At 39.7% G+C, this 10,942-nt stretch overlaps 1 protein-coding gene across 1 annotated transcript in view; it reads left to right on the top strand.

The window, feature by feature from the left end:
- LOC123510719 (argininosuccinate synthase-like) overlaps positions 1 to 10,942 on the top strand; it is a 61,118-nt gene that overhangs the window by 9,253 nt on the left and 40,923 nt on the right. The gene's annotated exons all lie outside the window — the stretch shown is intronic.

The raw sequence follows: 10,942 nt of genomic DNA, 5'->3' as shown, positions 1-10,942 counted from the left end.
GCCTATCCGAAGATCGGAAATAATGAGCTCTGACCTCGTTCCGTAGGGTAACGTCTGGTTGTCTCGTCAGAAACTGCAGCAGATCAAACAGTGAAACACACACACACACCGCGTAGTGTAGTGGTTAGCACACTCGGCTCACAACCGAAAAGGCCCGGGTTCGAATCCCGGGCGCGGCGAGGTAAATGGGCAAGCTTCTTAATGTGTAGTTCCTGTTTACCTAGCATTAAGTAGGTAGAGTAGGTACGGGATGTAACTCGAGGGGTTGTGACCACGCTTTCCCGGTGTGTGGAGTGTGGTGTGGTCTCAGTCCTATCCGAAGATCGGTCTATGAGCTCTGAGCTCGCTCCGTAATGGGGATGGATGGATGGGTTTTTGTTTAGGCGCCTCAACATCTGAGGTCATCTGGCGCCGCTACAATATGTAAAAAAAAAAAAAAAACGTAAAAAAAAAAAAACTAAAAGCGATTAAAAACTATAAAAGAAAAAAAAACACCGTAAAGAGAACTAAAAGCAATTAAAAACTATGAAATTAAAAGTATCTAAAATATAATCAAAGAAAATAAAACATTAAAATACACATTATTAAGTAAAATTCACAGATTGGGGAGAAGGCCAGCTTCCCCCGGGATACCTAAAAACATCATGGCCAGGGGCTAGGCACGCTGGTCCGAGGACCCTAGAGAGATGATAAACACCGCTCTCTACCGTGACAGCGGTAGAGGTAGTGGTGCCGTAAGTCAATCAAGCTAAGGCACTCCACCAGCAGGTGCCGTACGGTAAGTGGCACCAGGCAGTCATCACAGTAGGGCTGAGGGTCCCTGGTCAACAAATATCTTTATGTAAGATATGTGTGACTGATACGTAGCCGCGCTAATACAATCTGTGTACGGCGGTCGCGGATATGGGTGTATGTCCAGTCATGGCGAACGGAAGTGGAGATCTCCCGTAATAGGGAAGGCTGGCTGGGAGTTCAGCAGACGACTGTAGTGAATTATACACACACACACACACACACACACACACACACACACACACACACTGCTCAGTTAATGAACTCTTCTTGCATTCTTTGGCAATGACATGGGAACTTGACTCTACGCTCTGGTGGTTTAAAGCAGTTTACCTGCAGTACAGCTGAGTACATTGTAGGATAAAATTTATTAAATTCGTGCCTCACATGAAGTTCTTTGAGCTGAGTGATGAGCAACAGTCTGCATCTGCATCTGCAATAATAAGGTAGTGAAGGAACGCAAAGTAGAGACAGCATTCATGAAAATGGTGAGGAATATGTAGTATTCTATGAATCACACTGGACTAAAAAAAAAAAAAAAAAAAAAAACAATAACAAGAGGACAAAACGAGATACTTATAATAGTATCAATGGAAGTGTTTTGTCGGATGACGAAGCTTCTGTATACCACAGTTCCATTTGCCAGCCTTGTATGAGTAGAAATTATTCCTTCTGATCCTTCACATTCCAAAGCAAGTTCCTGCAGTAGCCTGTTTGCAACACTCAGATCTGTCATGACCGTCAGATGCTCTCTTCTCCACACGTCTTTACTTTGTTTTCAACCGTCTCACACGTAAAAACTGACATTAATTTTACATGTACCACTATACCCAGATAACAATTTATAATTAATAACCAACTCCACCAATTTTGTTATTGCACTTGTTCTCGAAAGATTTTGATATTTTCTATTAATGAAGGGTTTTTTTTCAGCAAGTCAGAAAACAGACTTGGGATGATTCCTGGCAGAAATATAAAGTGCATGAGATTTAGGTGATGGAAAGCTCAAGTATCTCTCTATCTTATATTACACGAGAACAGGCTATTAAACTAATATTTGGAAGGTTTAGGCCGAGAGATAGGTGAGAAATGTGTGCCTCCTTGCCAGACACTGTATCATCTCTGGTATGTGCTCAGCACACAAAACTGTGTTTTTCACATGGAAATAATAGTCATTCCAGGGAAAATAAACTGTGTCTTTCACATGGAAACAATAGTCATTCCATGGAAAATCAGCATATCTCAAAACGCCAGAGGCACCTCTACTTTACGGGATCTTGAAGAGGGATCACAGAAATAGGAAAAGATACAGATGTAAGAATGTGATCGGAGGAGCCCAGCAGAGAAGACAGGGTAACAGCATAAGCAGATGAATTAGAGGTTAGGAAAAAGTCAAGGACATTTGGTGTATCTCTAAGACAAACATAAATACGAGTAGTATGATGCACAGGTTGTTTTAAGTAATGGAATATAGCAAAGCTGAAGGCGAGGAAGGTCAGTGAAGGGAGAGGAAAGGGAACGCTTGTGGTGAACATTGAAGTCTCCAAGAATGGAGATCTCTAGAAAAAGAAAGAAAAACAGAATATACTCTACTTTTGAAGTTAAATAGTAAAAAAATATCTTATAATCAAAGGAGGTAGATGAGAGGTATAAAGCAGAGACAAATTTAATTAGAGAGTGACTGGAAAATCTTAGCCAGATGGTGGAAAACTCTGAAGATTCAACAACATGGGCAGGAGACCAAGTATGTTTTTGCGTAAAATATAGCTTTGGAACGCAAAAAAGGGATAGAATAAATAAGATGAAACAGAAAAGCCAGTTCCCTCAGACACCCGTGTTTCAGTGAAAAAGATATTAGGTTTAGTAAAGGAGAGGTACACTTAGTTCTACAGATTGAAAAATAGTTTTAAGACCGAATATAATGAAGAAAAAGCTGAAGGGGTGTGTCATGACATTCAGGTCGATACGGGAAGAACACTCCGATCTGGGGTGCATTTATAGTGATAGTAGTAGTAATAGTAGTAGTTGTAGTAGCAGCAGCAGCAGTAACAGACACAGCAGCAGCAGCGGCGGAAGAAGAAGCTGCAGCGGAAGCTGCAGCAATAGCAGCAGCAGCAGCAACAACACCACCAGAAGCAGCAGCAGTAGAAGCAATAGTAGTAGTAGTAGTAGTAGTAATAGTAGTAGTAGTAGTAGTAGTAGTAGTAGTAATAGTAGTAGTAGTAGTAGTAGTAGTGATGGTGGTAGGTTAGGTTAGGTTTAGGCTAGCAACAGCAGCAGCAGTAGTAGTGGTGGTAATAACAGTAGCAGCAGTAGCAGCAGCAGCAGCAGTAGCAGCAGTAGCAGCAGCAGTAGCAGCAGTAGCAGTAGCAGCAGTAGCAGTAGCAGCAGTAGCAGCAGCAGTAGCAGTAGTAGCAGTAGCAGTAGCAATAGTAGTAGTAGTAGTAATAACACTAATAGTAGCAGCAGTAGTAGTAGTAATAGTAGCAGCAGCAGCAGTAGCAACAGCAGCAGCAGCAGCAGCAAAATCAACAACATTAGTACTTGTTCTTGTTATGGTGATGATAACCAGACTAGGGATAACATTCTCTCTCTCTCTCTCTCTTACCACTAAAGGAGTAGTAGTAGTAGTAGTAGTAATAGTGGTAGTGTTAGTGGTGGTGATGGTGGTAATAGTAGGTAGTAGTAGTAGTAGTAGTAGTAGTAGTAGTAGTAGTGGTGGTGGTGGTGGTGGTGGTGGTGGTGCAGCAGTAGCAGCAGCAGTAGCAGCAGCAGCAGCAGCAGCAGCAGCAGCAGCAGTAGTAAGCAGTGGTGGTGGTGGTGGTGGGTGGTGGTGGCAGTAGCAGCAGCAGCAGCAGCAGCAGCAGCAGCAGCAGTAGCAGTGGCAGCAGCAGCAGCAGCAGCAGTAGCAGCAGTGGTGGTAGCAGTGGCAGCAGCAGTAGTAGCAGCAGCAGCAGCAGTGGTGGTGGTGGTGGTGGTGGTGGTGGTGGTGGTGGTGGCGGTGGTGGTGGTAATGGTGGCGGTAGCAGCAGCAGCAGTAGTAGTAGTAGTAGCAGTAGTAGTGGTGGTGGTGGTAGTGGTAGTAGTAGTAGTAGTAGTAGTAGTAGTATAGTAAAAGTAGTACCTCGTAATTGTTATTTTGGTTTTAGTGGTGAAGACGGTTATGACAGTAGTAGTGACGATGACCAGACTAGTGATAGCAGATCTCTCTCTCTCTCTCTCTCTCTCTCTCTCTCTCTTACACTGTATCGTGATTTATTATTATCATTATTATTATTATTATTATTATTATTATTATTTTTATTATTATTATTACTATTATTGTTATTATCATTGCTATTATTATTATTATTATTATCATTATTATTATTATTATTACAGTATTATTATTACTATTATTATTGTTATAACTCTAATTGTTATTATTATTATTATAATCGTCATCATCAGCATCATCATCATTATTATCATTATTATCATTATCATTTATTCAGTTAGATTTTAAGTGATGAGGTCAATTACAAGAGGAGCAAGAGGTGATGGAAAATTGATGAGAGACCAGCTCACAGTAAAAGGATGAGGCTTATGATACTCCGATTAAATTTTTACCTACAAATTCATATGAACAGTAATGTTTTCCTTTCTTATTCGTAAGTAAGTATTAACTATCAAATTGGTTTTATTCGGAAGACTTAAATCTATTATTGAAGAAGCACTCAGTTGTACAGGAAACACCACGATGTACCATTGCTGCATAACAATATTTGTTGGAAGTGGTGCTGGCTTTTCGCTCCTACCAAAAGAATTTGGTTCCATATGTTTTTTTTCAACAGCATTGCCATAAAAAACGGGGAGTGTTCTGAGGTGAGGTAAGATTCAAGAGTAGGTTTTCGAATTCTAAGATCTGGCAGGTTGTAATGAAATGTCGAAACCAGCACTCGATCTGTCGGCAAGAAAGTTTAGCACATAGTAGAGAGCAGCTCACGATTTGCTAAGGCCAAGAAAGTCATTGATTTCTAGAGCAGCTTTCCATTTGTTGTGGCCAGAAAAATCAATGACATTTAAATCAGTTTCTTATTTGCTATATGGCAGGGAGTCACAGACATTGAAAACCAAAAATCCGAGAACCACTTCCTATTTCTGGGGTTGCGAATGGACATGGTGGAGACTAGAAGCAAGGAAGCACGAGTCCCGACAAGATGAGTACGTGTAAAAAAATGAATTTCTACAAACAAAAAAAAAAAAAAAAGAAAAAATACCGAGCTCAACTTCTCTATTACCATGACTATAAATAGTGTGTGTGTGTGTGTGTGTGTGTGTGTGTGTGTGTGTGTGTGTGTGTGTGAGTTTGATTTATAGATCGGTTTCTGTGCCGTTTCAAAGGGATAGTCAGCGTGCGTGAGTGCACTCACTAGACACACACACACACACACACACACACACACACACACACAGAGACCCCTTATAGTTTGAGTTAACAAGGTCGAGTCTGTGTTGCTCACCATGCCTGGCATATGGTCGAACTCCACTGGGGGCCAATCACTTCTGGGATTTCTTCGCTTAGATGTGGCATGAAGAAATGTCCCACCATGACGAGATAGGAAGTAAAGACTTGCCCTGCCAGACGCACGAATCATTCGCTCCACGGAGCGACGTGGACGCTTTAGTTGCGCCCAACACCAACACCAAAACTCAAACACCAACACCAACACCACCATTACCAACACCAACAACAATAACATCAATAATAATGATAATAATAATAATAATAATAATAATAATAATAATAATAATGATAAAAATAATAATAAGAAGAATAAGAATAATGATAATGATAAAAACGATAATAATAATAATAATAATAATAATAATAATAATAATGATGAAAATGATAATAATAATAATAATGATAATAATAATAATAGCTATAGTAGTAGTAGTAGTAGTAGTAACGATAGATAATAAAGAACATAACAGCAACACCAAGGTGAGCAATATTGATGATAACATTTAAAAGAATCAACAATACTAAACCCTTTATCATTATCATTCATGCTAATATCAATTCTACTTACCTAACTCTTAATAACATTTCCATCATTAACGTTGCCTTTATAATAACAATAATAATAATAATAATAATAATAATAATAATAATAAATACCTACTTTATTTGGTCAATTTGTAGTGATACATACAAATTGAAACTCTTTGTGGATCCAGATCATTCAAAGTTACAGTTACAACCCACATACAGTACAACACACAATAAAATATCTGTGACAAAGTAAGGTCCAAAACTAAAACTATATACGCTACACTATTTTAAAAACACCATGCTGTAAATTTATCATGCATCAGAATCGAAATCACAGTGGAAGCAATAACTTTACCTTTTTGCATGGACATAATTATACAATTTAATGCTAAGTGGTACAAATTAATTTTATATCTAGATGTTTTCTGTGAAGACAAACTCAATCTTTTTCCAGATCTTAAGAACACGTAGTTATCATTGAGAGGATGGGTATTGTCGTTCATTATTTTCCTAGTTGTACACGATACATTTCTAGAATATAGGTCATCTAGTGTTGTTACCTTTACACCCAATTTATCAACAATTCTCACAACCTTTTTGAGTTTTTTTTCTAGTGTTTTACAGTGAAGCACCCATACAGCGTTGTTAAACCAAAACACAGAGTTGACTCAATAACAGACTTATAAAACATATCAAGAATAGTATTTTCAGCTTTTAGATTTCTTAAAATTCTCAGAAAATGAATTTTCTGCATACATTTGCCATACACCTTCTTTGTGTTTACATCACCAGTTGTTTTATCATCAATTTGCACCCTTAAATATTTATAATCGTGTACAATTTCTACCTGTTCCTCTTTAAGTACAGGATTTTGAGTACACCTCTCCCTCTTACGAAAGTCAATTGACATTTCCTTTGTCTTTTTTACATTTAAATTCAAATGATTATCATCACACCATTTAACAAAATTATTTACTTGAGAACTAGGTAAATATGGAATTATATATTAAGTAAAAAAAAAAAGACCCTATAAAGCAGCCAGCTGCTGTTTGTCACCAGCACTGGTTATTTGATAAGTGGTAACAAATGCACCATAGTCATACACCTCACTACGCACAGCGGTCAGAGTAGAGACCAGCAGGGATATGATCGTCCGTCACGGTCGGAGACAACTTTATAAATGACTTCTTTTACTACTAAGAGATCCCCATACATATATTTTAGTAAATTTCGACTGCCAGAGACGTACACTTCCTCAAAATAGGTATACTGAATGATATACTATAATATGTTATTTTTTTGGGAAATTCAAGATTATCAGAGCGTTTTCCCCATTGGAATTATACTGGATGAGGAGATCCTCTCTGCAGGCTCGGCGTGCGATCTGCCGGCGTGCGGTACGATATCTTGGGAACTTTCCCATTTCGTCATGGTGGGACCATCTTTGACTGCTGAACGCATAACTGAGGTGATAGTGTCTAGCATGGAGGCATACATTACTCATTCTTTTTCTCAACCTTAATCTTCTAAACCTTGGTTTAACACAGCCTGTTCTCGTGCTATACATGATATAGAGGTTGCCCATAAAAGGTGCTTGAGCCTTCCATATGAATCTCATCCACTTTATATTTCTACCCGGAATCATGCCAAGTCTGTTGTTCAACTTGCCAAACACTCCTTCATAAATAGAAAATGTCAAAATCTTTCAAACTTTAACTCCCCTCGTGACTTCTGGCATCTGGCCAAAAACATCTCCAATAACATTACTTTTTCAACTTTCCCTCCTTTATTTCATCCTGATGGCACCACTGCCATTTAATTTGTCTCTAAACCTTTGCTAAAAACTCCACCTTGGATGATTCTGGGCTTGTTCCTCCCTCTCCTCCTCCCTCTGACTATTTCATGTCTTCAATCAAAATTCTTCGTAATGATGTTTTCCATGCCCTCTCTGGCCTAAACCCTCGGAAGGCTTATGGACCAGATGGGGTACCTCCTATTGTTCTCAAAAACTGTGCTCCCGCGCCTGCACCTTGCCTGGCCAAACTCTTTCAACTATACCTATCGACTTCTACCTTTCCTTCTTGCTGGAAGTTTGCCTACATTCAGTCTGTTCCTAAAAAGGGTGACCGTTCTAATCCCTCAAACTACCATCTATTGCTGTAATCTCTTACTAGTTTAAAGTTTTTAATCTATCAATAGGAGGGTTCTTAAACATGTCACTACACAATCTTCTATCTGATTGCCAGTATGGCTTCCGTCAAGGTCGCTCTACCTGTGATCTTCTGGCGTTCCTTACTGAGTCTTGATCATCTTCTTTTAGAGATTTCGGTGAAACTTTTGCTGTTGCGTTAGACATATGAAAAGCTTTTGATAGAGTCGGGCACAAAGCTTGGATTTCAAAACTGCCCTCCTACGGTTTCTATCCTTCTCTCTGCAACTTTATCTCAAGTTTCCTTTCCGACCGTTCTATTGCAGCCGTGGTTGATGGTCACTGTTCTTCACTTAAATCTATTTATAGTAATGTTCCTCAGTGTTCTGTCCTATCACCCACTCTTTTTATTATTCATTAATGACCTTCTTAAGCAAACTTCTTGCCCTATCCACTCCTACGCTGATGATACCACCCTACATCTTTCCACGTCCTTTCAGAGATGACCAACCCTTCAGGAAGTCAACAGATCACGCAGGGACGCCACAGAACGCCTGACTTCTGATCTTTCTAAGATTTCTGATTGGGGCAGAGAAAACTTAGTAGTTTTCAATGCCTCAAAAACTCAATTCCTCCATCTATCAACTCGACACAACCTTCCAGACAACTATCCCCTCTTCTTCAATGATACTCAACTGTCTCCCTCTTCCACACTGAATATTTTTGGTCTGTCATTTACTCATAATCTTAACTGGAACTCCATATCTCATCTCTTGCTAAAGCAACTTCTATGAAGTTAGGCGTTCTGAGGTGTCTCCGGGAGTTTTTCTCACCTCTCCAACTGCTAACTCTGTACAAGGGCCTTATCCGTCCTTGTATGGAGCACTCTTTGCATGTTTGGCGGAGGGTGGGAGGGGGCGGTTCCACTGATACAGCTTTATTATATAGGGTAGAATCAAAAGTTTTTTGTCTCATCAACTCCCCTCCTCTGACTGACTGTCTTCAGCCTCTTTCTCACCGCCGAAATCTATGTTTTATCGGAATTTTCATGCTAACTGTTCTATTGATCTTGCTAACTGCATGCCTCCCCTCCTCCTGCGGCCTCGCTGCACAAGGCTTGCTTCTTCCTCTCATCTCTATTGTGTCCATTCCTCTAATACAAGAGTTAACCAGTATTCTCAATCATTCATACCTTTCACCTTTGGAACTCCCTGCCTACTTCCGTATTTCCGTCTTCCTACGACTTGACTTCTTTTTAGAGGGAGGTTCCTTGAATTTGGCAAATTTCTTATTACTTTTTAATTGATCCAGCACTTCAAGTGGGCTTTTTTTTAATATTTTGTTGCCCTTGGTTGGCTTCCTTTCTGCATTAAAATAATAAAAAAAATCCTCCTCAGGATTCGCTAAAGCGGAGGTGCCTCTGGCGTTTTGCCTCTGCCAGTTGGGGATACCTGAGGAAGTGTTATGCTAATTTTCCATAGAATGATTACTGTTTCCGTGTCAGAGACTTGTCTCTGTGTAGTGAACACATAGCAGAGGTAATAGTGTGTGACATGGAGGCATACATTCATCATTCTTTTCCTTCTAAACCTTGGTATAACGCAGCCTGTTTTCGTGCTATACATAATAAGGAGGTTACTCACAAAGGGTACTTGAGCTTTCATCATCTGAATCTCATGCACTTTCTATTCCTGCCTGCAATTATGCCAAGTCTGTTCTTCAACATGCTAAACACTCGTTATTCAATAGAAAAGTGTCCCTCCCTCTCCTCCGCCTTCTGACTATTTCATGGCATCACTTAAAATTCTTTATAATGATTCTTTTCCATGCCCTCGCTGGTCTAAACCCTACGGAAGGCTTATGGACATGATGGGGTCCCTCTTATTGTTCTCAAAAACTGTGCCTCCGTGCATGCACCTTGCCTGGCCAATCTCTTTCAACTCAGTCTGTCGACTTCTACCTTTCCTTCTTGCTGGAGGTTTGCCTACTTTCAACCTGTTCCTAAATGTGGTGACCATTCTAATTCATCAAACTACTGCTCTATTGCTTTAATCTCTTGCTTATCTAAAGTTTTTCAATCTATCCTCTATAGGAGGATTCTTAAACATTAATGACTTCACAATTTTCTATCTTATCACCAGTATGGCTTCCGTCAGGGCCTCTCTACTGGACATCTGGCTTTCTTTATTGAGTCTTGGTCATGTTGTTTTAGAGATTTCGGTGAAACTTTTTCTCTTGTTTTAGACATATGAAAACGTTTTGATAGAGTCTGGCACAAAGCTTTGAAAATGACCCTTCTATGGCTTTTATCGTCTTTGCAAATTTATTTCAAGATTCTTCTCCGAGTGTTTTATTGCTGCTGTGGTAGAAGGCCACTGTTTTTCTCCTACATCTATCAACAGTGGCATTCCTCAGGGTTCTGTCGTATCACCCACTTTTTTTTTCCTATTATTCATTAATGATTTTCTTAACCAAGCTTTTTGCCCTGTCCACTCTTATGCTGATGATACAACCCTATTATATCTTTCCACATATTTTTAAAGACGACCAACCCTTCTGGAAGTCATCAGATAACGCTGGAAAGCCACAGAATGCCTGACTTCAGATTTTTCTAAGATTTCTGATTGGGGCAGAGAAAATTTAGTAGTTCAATGCCTCAAAATTCAATTCCTCAATCTATCAACTCAACACTACCTTCCAGACTTTTCCCTCTTCTTCAATGACACTTAATTGCCCCCGTCTTCGACACTGAATGTCCTCGGTCTGTCCTTTACTTATAATCTTAACTGGAAACTTCACTTTTAATTTCTTGCTAAAACAGCTTCTATGAAGTTTGGCGTTCTGAGGCGTCTCCGCCAGTCTTTATGCATCCTCTTACCTGCTAACGCTGTACAACCGCCGTGGTACAGTGGAACCATGCGTGTTTTGGGGTCTGAGGGTCTCCAAGCACACGGGTTTGAATC

Source organism: Portunus trituberculatus, chromosome 30 (assembly GCF_017591435.1).
Source record: "Portunus trituberculatus isolate SZX2019 chromosome 30, ASM1759143v1, whole genome shotgun sequence".
NCBI lineage: Eukaryota > Metazoa > Arthropoda > Malacostraca > Decapoda > Portunidae > Portunus > Portunus trituberculatus.
The sequence above is the reverse complement of the archived record's forward strand: the minus strand, read 5'-3'. Positions and strand labels throughout refer to the sequence as shown.